General features: G+C 40.4%; 1 protein-coding gene across 1 annotated transcript in view; it reads left to right on the top strand.

The window, feature by feature from the left end:
* The window catches only part of erc1b (ELKS/RAB6-interacting/CAST family member 1b), a 395,220-nt gene that overhangs the window by 247,681 nt on the left and 138,670 nt on the right, over positions 1-8,869 (top strand). The gene's annotated exons all lie outside the window — the stretch shown is intronic.

Consider the following 8,869-nt stretch of genomic DNA (forward strand, 5'->3'; position numbering starts at 1 on the left):
TAAGACAAACCGGTAGATCTTTTGCATGTTGTTTATTCCGAGTTTTAATAACGCGCTTACCGAGGAAACGTCTGTTTAAGGAGTCGGAGGAGCATTATTGAAGCGTGTTTACAAAGGAGATTAAATCCTTGCTTTTGTGTACAGCTTGTTGGAGCATGTTTGTATTTTTGAAATGAGTAGGCTAATGTGGAACAGTTAGCTCACTCCAAACTCCCTCTTGGTAATCATTGACGAAGCAGCTTTGTTTGCCGACTGTGCAGCGTCTGCATAGGATACGTTTGTTTTGGCTATAGGCCATACTTAGTTTCGAGCTGGTGTGTGTTTAACAAATATGTTTGTGCCCATGTGTATTGAGAGCAGCTGTGTGAATGGATGTGTGTGAAAGTGTCTTAGGGCAACGATGAGACAGAGCTGTGGGGTTCAGCTTCCACAGGAGGACATCACTCCAGTCTCTCCATCCACATCAAAACTTCGTCTGTGTGGGTCAGAGCTCTCCTCCCTCCTCATCCAAACCAGACGAGGCCAGACTCTGCACACAATACCGCTGGGCTAAGTGGAGCGATTGACTTGTGGAGAACTTTATTAAGCCCTGAGAGAAAACCATCCATCCTTTATCCATCCAGTCTCTCTCTGTCTAGCCACTCGTCCCTGCTCTTTTCGTTCTCTGAGTGCCGAGTCCAGTTAAAGCTGGATAACGCGTGTCTAACATCGTCATGGTATTTTTATTATATTTCATAATATGCTGCTTATCCAGGAAAGATGATCTAGTTGATGATTTCAGGCGGAAAAAAAAAATCAGATTCCTTACAGACTTTCGCAGTGTTTAATTTCAAGTGTAGCTGTGTTTAAATGTTCCGAATCCTACCGTCTTGTGAATTATAAACATCAGCTGAGTTGAGATCTGGTTGGCAGTCGAACAAATTTTTGCTCTGTGTGTTAATTAACGTTCACGGATGACCGATAAATCAGAAACACACAAATATGTGGAAACACTGACGCATCGTAATAAAATAAAGTGAAGAGACAAGTCTGCTGCTTTGTACAACATCATTTCAAGAGAGAATAATTATGCTAAACAGATGTGAATAATAGTATTTGCGATGTAAGAAGAGAATATTTAAGTTATTCCATGAAATCCAGTCGTACGTGAGCTGATGGCCGCTATAATCCATGTACGGTGAGATTGAGTGGAATAACTGTTTTATTTTATCCACAGTCACTGGATTTTGAGAAACGGAGCATTATTTTTTGCAGATTTGGTCAATAAAAACTTGATACAAAATGTTCAAAATAATTTGTGCTTAGAATGTGAACAAACCAGCGAAATGACCGGAGCAGTTTGTGAAAAATGCGATGATAATTCTTGAAAAGTAAAGAAGTTCTTACTATCAGATACTTTCATTCCTTATTTTGTTGATTGTATTTTTTTGGGTTTTGCTTTCGAGTAGAGTTTTTATTCCGTCCTTGGTTGGTTCAGGAACACGCGTCGCCATTTTTTTTTTCTCTGCTCACGGTATATGAGCTGATAGCCTAGTAGTAGGGTAGCCAATCAGAGCGCGCGATTGCTCATATCCAGTGAATGTGGATAGAATAAAAACTCATATTCTGGGGGGCGTCGTGGCTCAGGTGGTTAAGGCGCCATACCATGAATGCGGGCGACCCGGGTTCGATTCCGGCCCGAGGTCATTTCCCGATCCCTTCCCGTCTCTCTCTCCCGCTCATTTCTTGTCTCTACACTGTCCTATCCAATAAAGGTGCAAAAAGCCCAAAAAAATATCTTTAAAAAAAACAAACAAACTCATATTCTAAGTTGTCTATAATCCATGTACGACGAGATTGAATGGAATAACTCTTTTTATTCTATCCACATTCACTGGATTTTGAGAAACAGAGCATTTTTATTTTTTATTTTTTTTGCAAATTTGATAACTTTTATACAAAACATCCGACAAAATCATTTCTGCTTAGGTGGACAACTTAAACTATCGATGGCTGCACGAATTGATTTTAGTATTGTTTTTAATTTTTTTTGTAGAAAGTGCCATCTTGCTGTCATGCCGAGGTATAGAATAGCTTTAGACATTTAATTCCTCCTTGGATGTTTCAGTTATGTAATTTTCAAGCTTCCTGAACCTTTTGAACAAGTCTAAAAAAAAAAATTCAACAATTTTTGATGCTAGACTGGTATCAAAATCCAGAATTGTGACACCCAAAGGCATTTTTGAGACAAAGTCGGCAAACAGTCTTATTTTGTCAATTTGGGTGTGCCGAATTCAAATCTGCAATATGCCGAGCTCTATCTGACCTCTGTTGACCTCTAGATGTCATTGAACTTTGGGCCTGTAAACGTCTCAGCTGAACCCAGTTTCTCAGCTTTCTAAGGAATGAAATGTACTAAAATGATTAATGAAGTTAGCAAATGGCCTTGTTTGTTAAATGTTTGGGTGCTGAATTCATTTTTCATTTGTAAAAGGACATATGACCTCTGATAACCTCAAGGTCATTAAACTTGGCCTATAGGCCTATGCATTTAACGGCATTTTTAAACTGACTTTACTCCCCCAAAAAGAATATGAACAGACAAAAAACAAATAGAAAGGAACAAATACAACATTAAATGCCAGTCCATGTACATGTGACTTACTTTTCACAATGAGAATGCCTCGGCGATCACCTTACATAACATTGCATTACATTTAGCGGTTATTGTTTATACAAAGCTACTGAAAAAAGGACAGATTCAGCAGCATACAAAATGTGGGGGCATACAGGGTATACAGGTTAATCAGGGTTAGTATATATGAGCGTTTTTTTCTTTGTTTGTTTTTTGTAAAGGCTTTACCCCGTTTAAAACAAAACAAAAAACAAACAAAGAAAAAAACTCTCATATACTAACCCTGATTAACCTGTATACCCTGTACGCCCCCACATTTTGTATGCTGCTGAATCTGTCCTTTTTCAGTAGCTTTGTATAAACAATAACCGCTAAATGTAATGCAATGTTATGTAAGGTGATCGCCGAGGCATTCTCATTGTGAAAAGGAAGTCACATGTACATGGACTGGCATTTAATGTTGTATTTGTTCCTTTCTATTTGTTTTTTGTCTGTTCATATTCTTTTTGGGGGAGTAAAGTCAGTTTAAAAATGCCGTTAAATGCATAGGCCTATAGGCCAAGTTTAATGACCTTGAGGTTATCAGAGGTCATATGTCCTTTTACAAATGAAAAATGAATTCAGCACCCAAACATTTAACAAACAAGGCCATTTGCTAACTTCATTAATCATTTTAGTACATTTCATTCCTTAGAAAGCTGAGAAACTGGGTTCAGCTGAGACGTTTACAGGCCCAAAGTTCAATGACCTCTAGAGGTCAACAGAGGTCAAATAGAGCTCGGCATATTGCAGATTTGAATTCGGCACACCCAAATTGACAAAATAAGACTGTTTGCCAACTTTGTCTCAAAAATGCCTTTAACTCCTTAAATAAGCATTTTTTTTTTAAATTTTGGTACCAGTCTATGCTTAAAGATGAAGGATGTAAACAAACCAGCGAAATGACCGGAGCAATTTGTGAAAAAATGCGATGATAATTCTTGAAAAATATAAGAGACGTTCTTACCATCAAATACTTGCTTTCTTTCCATATTTTGTTGCTTTTTTGGGTTTTGTTTTCGAGTAGAGTTTTTATTTCGTCCGTGGTAACATGCGCCGCCATTTTGTTTTTCTCTCCTCACGGTATATGAGCTGATAGCCTAGTAGTAGAGTAGCCAATCGGATTGCGCGATTGCTCATATCCAGTGAATGTGCATAGAACAGTTTTTAGCCTCGTCAGTTTGATTTCCAAGCAAATAAAACATGGAACATGAGCAATGTTGGTGCAAGAGAGGTGCCTTAAAGTGAACGAAGTAGAAAGACCCATTCCACTGATTGAGAAATGGCGGATGTTTGTGAGATCTTTGTGTCCAGGATGAGATAAATGGTCTGTACGCGATGCATCATTTGTCAGCCAATCAGCGACATGACGTAAGATGTCCATCACAAACACGAATATTATTAAAATGATGCAGAGCTCTCACACATTCCAGATGTACTGCATGTGTAGCAGAATGAAATGAACTCTAATGCAGGGATAAAACTCCTACAGAGTAAAACGCAGCGCATTTAATTAGCTCTTGAGCCACTGCTGCTAGATTTGCTGAATGATTTTCACTCAGTGCTGTTCTTCTGGCTCTGGAGCCTCTGTGGAGAAATCAATCTATTCAGGGAGGCTCCGGTTCTCTCCCTCTGTCCCCGCTGTGGGAGAGCCGTCTTTGATTTTTTTTTTTTTTCCTTTTTTTGCTTCTGCATGCCTTTTCCTTCAGTTCTCCAGTTTCCCCCCTCATTTCATCCTGGCTGTGCTCCCCATGTCCGGGACCCCCACACTCCCCTCCCTACACCCGTCTGGATTTCATGCGAGTACCTGTGCAGATTAATATGGTGCCTGGAAAAGTCAGTCTGTCCCTGTCAGTCAAAAATAAAAAATAAAGGGTGTGGATTGGAAGACATGAGCCCGTTGATCCTCTGTCATGCACCTCTTTTGCATACTTTTGCTTGCCTTAGTGGCATTCCTGAATGGATATGTATACCTCTTCACATCTTTCCTCCCTCCCTCCCTCCCTCCCTCCCTCATCCCTCCTTCCTTCCCCTCTCTTTATCTTGTTTTCGACTGTTCTCGCCGCTCAGCCTCCTCTTTGTCTGGCTGCGCCGTCCTGATTTCCTTTTGTCTTTCGCGTCCTTTGTGTTCTCGGTAAGGACGCCTGGCTCCGGCTGAGCGCTTTGTGAATCGAAACATGCGAGTACTTAAAGATCCCATTTTCCTCAGCGTTCTCTCAGAGACGTGATCGGCTCACTGATCCCCGACGACGAGAACACATGTCGCCTACAAAGAGGAGGCACGTCTCACCCTCCGCCTTGCAGAGCCTTTCATCCCAGCAGCTGATAAACCACAGGATAGAGGGATGCTGAGTGTGTGTGTGAGACCTCTGAGGCTTTACCCTCTAATCGCACTTTTCCAAAGGACAGCGTAGCTTGACTTGGCAAATTACCCATGATCCCACATGTTCTCACTGTTTACACATCATTTGAGTTGAGCTGCATTCAGTTCCACATCTTACGCCAGAACCAAGTGGGCGGAGCTATAAATAGTGCTGAATGCTGATTGGTCGAATGCAATGTTAATTTAGAATGCCTATAGATAGTTTTCACTGACGTCACGGCATTCCGGGGAACGCCCCCCAGCTGCCATCTTGGAGGGCAAACAAAACGGACCATCGCCACTACCGGCTACGTTATCTCGGACGAATTTATGAAGTTATATAGTCAGTTTTCTAAAATAAAGATCAATGTCGGCAAAATCGAGCAAACAGAAGTATATAGACACATTAGACGACATCTCACGACAACGGTATGCAGCCAAACTGGCCTTGATTGGGGGAATTGACCCCTACGAAGTGGACAAAGATGCATTTTCAAGTGACTATGCAGGGCTGCCAAAGCCTGAAACTGCCAAAGCCTGCTCCAAAGCCTGAAACTGACTTCATCAAACTTTAAAGGCTGTCTGATATATACAACTTTATATATTCACAGCGCGCCTTTTGGCGGATGCTGCCTGAATCGCGCAGATCCGGGTTTTTTTTTTTTTAGGGGGGGCGTTGGAGTGTCTGATTATAATTTCAAAGTAAATTCTGTATTAAAATTACTAAATAAGCAAATCCGTTAGTCCATGAAACAGGAAGTATAAGGATGAGAGAAAAAAACAGTTTAAATCGGGAAGCTGCGCACATTTGCGCAGTCCTGCACACCGCTCGGGCTGCGCAAATGTGCGCAGCTTCCCGATTTAAACTGTTTTTTTCTTATCCTTATACTTCCTGTTTCATGGACTGTAACGGATTTGCTCATTTAGTAATTTTAATACAGAATTTACTTTGAAATTATAATCAGACACTCCAACACCCCCCCCCCCCCCCCCCCCAAAAAAAAAAAAAAACGGATCTGCGCGATTCAGGCGGCATCCGCCAAAAGGCACGCTGTTTGCATCCCAAACACAAATTAAATCATACAGAATAGACCTAAAATGTTTTTCAAAAATGACCCTTGCGTGAGTGAAGTGACAAGTGTCAAATAGAAACGTGACAAACGAGCGATATTAAGTGTGCATTACAATTACGTACACTCAGCGGTTCCAGTTAGGCATTCTCCAGAGAATGTTTACACAATGTTTTGGTTTCCAAAAACAAACTTAAACACAATTGATTGTTTATTTAAACAACTTACCACTTATAAAATGATCGGAGCAGACTCTGCTGTGTTTGGAAGGCTGATAATCCTTGCGGTTGATTCTCGCAAGCCATAGATTTCTCCTTTGTATGCTGAGTTTGTTTGCTCGCCTTCGTGCTCCCATACAGTGGGAATTCCATAAAAGCTCCGCTTGACTTCATCATCTGACCTATTACGACAGCCGTGAATACAACAGGTGTGCACCATTGCTAGCTTTAAATAGTAGTAATGTAACTATAAATGTAAATAATATATAAATGAATGTAACTTGCGCGCTACAATGTGTGCTCAGTGACCCGTACGGTAAGCTAGTCCTCCAAGATGGCCGCCACCAGGGAATCCCCGACTCTGTGACGTCATGTGAAAACTATCTATGAAACTACATTTCTACTGAAACCACAATACTCACATTGTGATCATCTCTGTGATATTCGAACACCGTGCTGTAAAGTTAATTTGATTTAAGAGTTAATAATGAAGGTCATCCAGCACGTCTTGTGTTTTACCTTCTCTCGCGCTCCCACAACCACATGGATGCATGATAAACCGGGTTCAGGGATCTGCTGCGCGGAAGAGCAGATGGACCGGATTTCTTCTCGCGCTCATTCACTGTTCCTCATCTCTGTACTTAACAATTATTCACTGAAGGTGAAGTGAATTAGTGAAAAATAAGAGATGAAGTCGAGCTTATTATTTAATTACTGAACGAGTCGCAGACGAGTAGCTGAATGGAATATATCTGATGTACCACGAAAAAAAGTCAGCCAATATTTTAATAATTTATTATTATTATTATTATTATTATTATACATTCCTTTCGGGTGTTCAATGCGACTTTCTCTTTCAAAATTCTCTCAAAATCTTCCGTATTTAACAAAGCAAACCTGGCGGCCATGTTTGTTTACAAACTGTCACAGTCGCTTGCTAGCGTGGACGTTTTATGTCTCCGACATATGATGTCATGTTGTCTTGACAACCATGCGATATCGTAAACCATATTCAACACTCATTCTCCATTGGGTAGAGTGACGTAATGCAATGAACAAAACCTGTTAGAAGGGAATAGAACTTTTTATTCCCTCAGAAAGTGTCTTGTATGTATAATAATTCCCAATATTCACTGAGCCTGAGGTGGATAATTGTTTTAGTATAAATACACAAGTGATTATTTTTAAAAAATCATATTAAAATAATTTATTTCAAACTTCAAAAGCGGCATGCACGTGTAATAAAGGTGTGGTGCAGACTTGTCACTTATCTACGCCGAGTCACATGAAATAAATCACAATCTCATCTTGCCTTTTGAATAGTTTTAGACCAAACTTCAGAGCATCTTTAGTGCTTTTAGGAACAGCATTTTCTATCATTTATAATTCTTGCTCACTTACGGTGACGAAGCAATTGGCCGCCATTTTGCCGAGTCGCTCGAGGTGGTTGAGAAATGGTCCAAATCTCTCGACCAATCAGCACGCACGATTTTCTGGCATCACCTCTGTATTTATGCTAATTGCTATTAGCTGGAGAAGGATTACACACAAACATACATGCTTGAAAATAACGGCGTCACTGAGAACATTTTCTTCGCAGAATGTTATGGTCACCAAGCACCAAAATAGAGATTGGTGTTGTGTGCATGAGGCTTTAATTGTCATCATAGTTCATCATACTCAAAAAACATATTTTGGGGAAAAACACTGCTTTGATCACACACTGAGAATACACACATTGTGTCACCAAGCTGTGTGTTTGTGTAACGGCTCAAAAAAAATAACTCGCCTGATCTGAAAATTGAAAATGATCTTTATCTTTTGAGTTGATGGATGTATTTCACTCTACTCTCACTGGAAGCAACACACACACACACACACACACACACACACACACACACATAATAATAATATGCTGGCCTTCTACAAACATTGCATTACGAACAGATTGGGGCTTTCTGGTTTTGTTATTTTGGTTGCGTTTTTATTTTAACTCTGCTGATCCTTCAGGAAAATTTAAATATTGACTTTTGAGAGATGCCCCGGCTGATTTTGGCCTGAGAGCGATTGACTGTTCAGGCTTTTGGATGTGGTGATGCGTGTATTTGAGGATTTAAAAAAACCCCACCTCTCGTTGTTTGTGAGTGGTGTGTGTATGAATACCGTGTTCACACTGTGTGCAGTAAAACTCCAGACCATTTAGTGAACCAAGGTGAATAATCTCCGCACTGTCCGTATCGTTCTCTCCGTTTCTCTCAGTTTCTCCCTCGAGCTTATATTATGAGGAAAATTGGTCCAGTTCTCTTTCTGCCTTTAAATTTCAATCCTGGGTGCACTTTTAGTCAAATTGTGCATATAATATTTGAGATTTAGAGCGTGGCCAGAGCTGTTCCAAGACGTCGTAAAAACTGGTCTCTGGATTTGTTTCTCTCTCTGATTTTCCTCTTCCTGTTCCTCTAAAATCCTCAAGTTAAAGAGCAGAGAGTGAAATCAACAGAACTGATCAATAAAAAAGGGAGTCACGTAGGACTCTTCAATTTATATACCGTGTGTGTGTGTGTGTACG

The sequence above is a fragment of the Neoarius graeffei genome, chromosome 21 (genome assembly GCF_027579695.1).
Source record: "Neoarius graeffei isolate fNeoGra1 chromosome 21, fNeoGra1.pri, whole genome shotgun sequence".
In the NCBI taxonomy this organism is placed as follows: domain Eukaryota; kingdom Metazoa; phylum Chordata; class Actinopteri; order Siluriformes; family Ariidae; genus Neoarius; species Neoarius graeffei.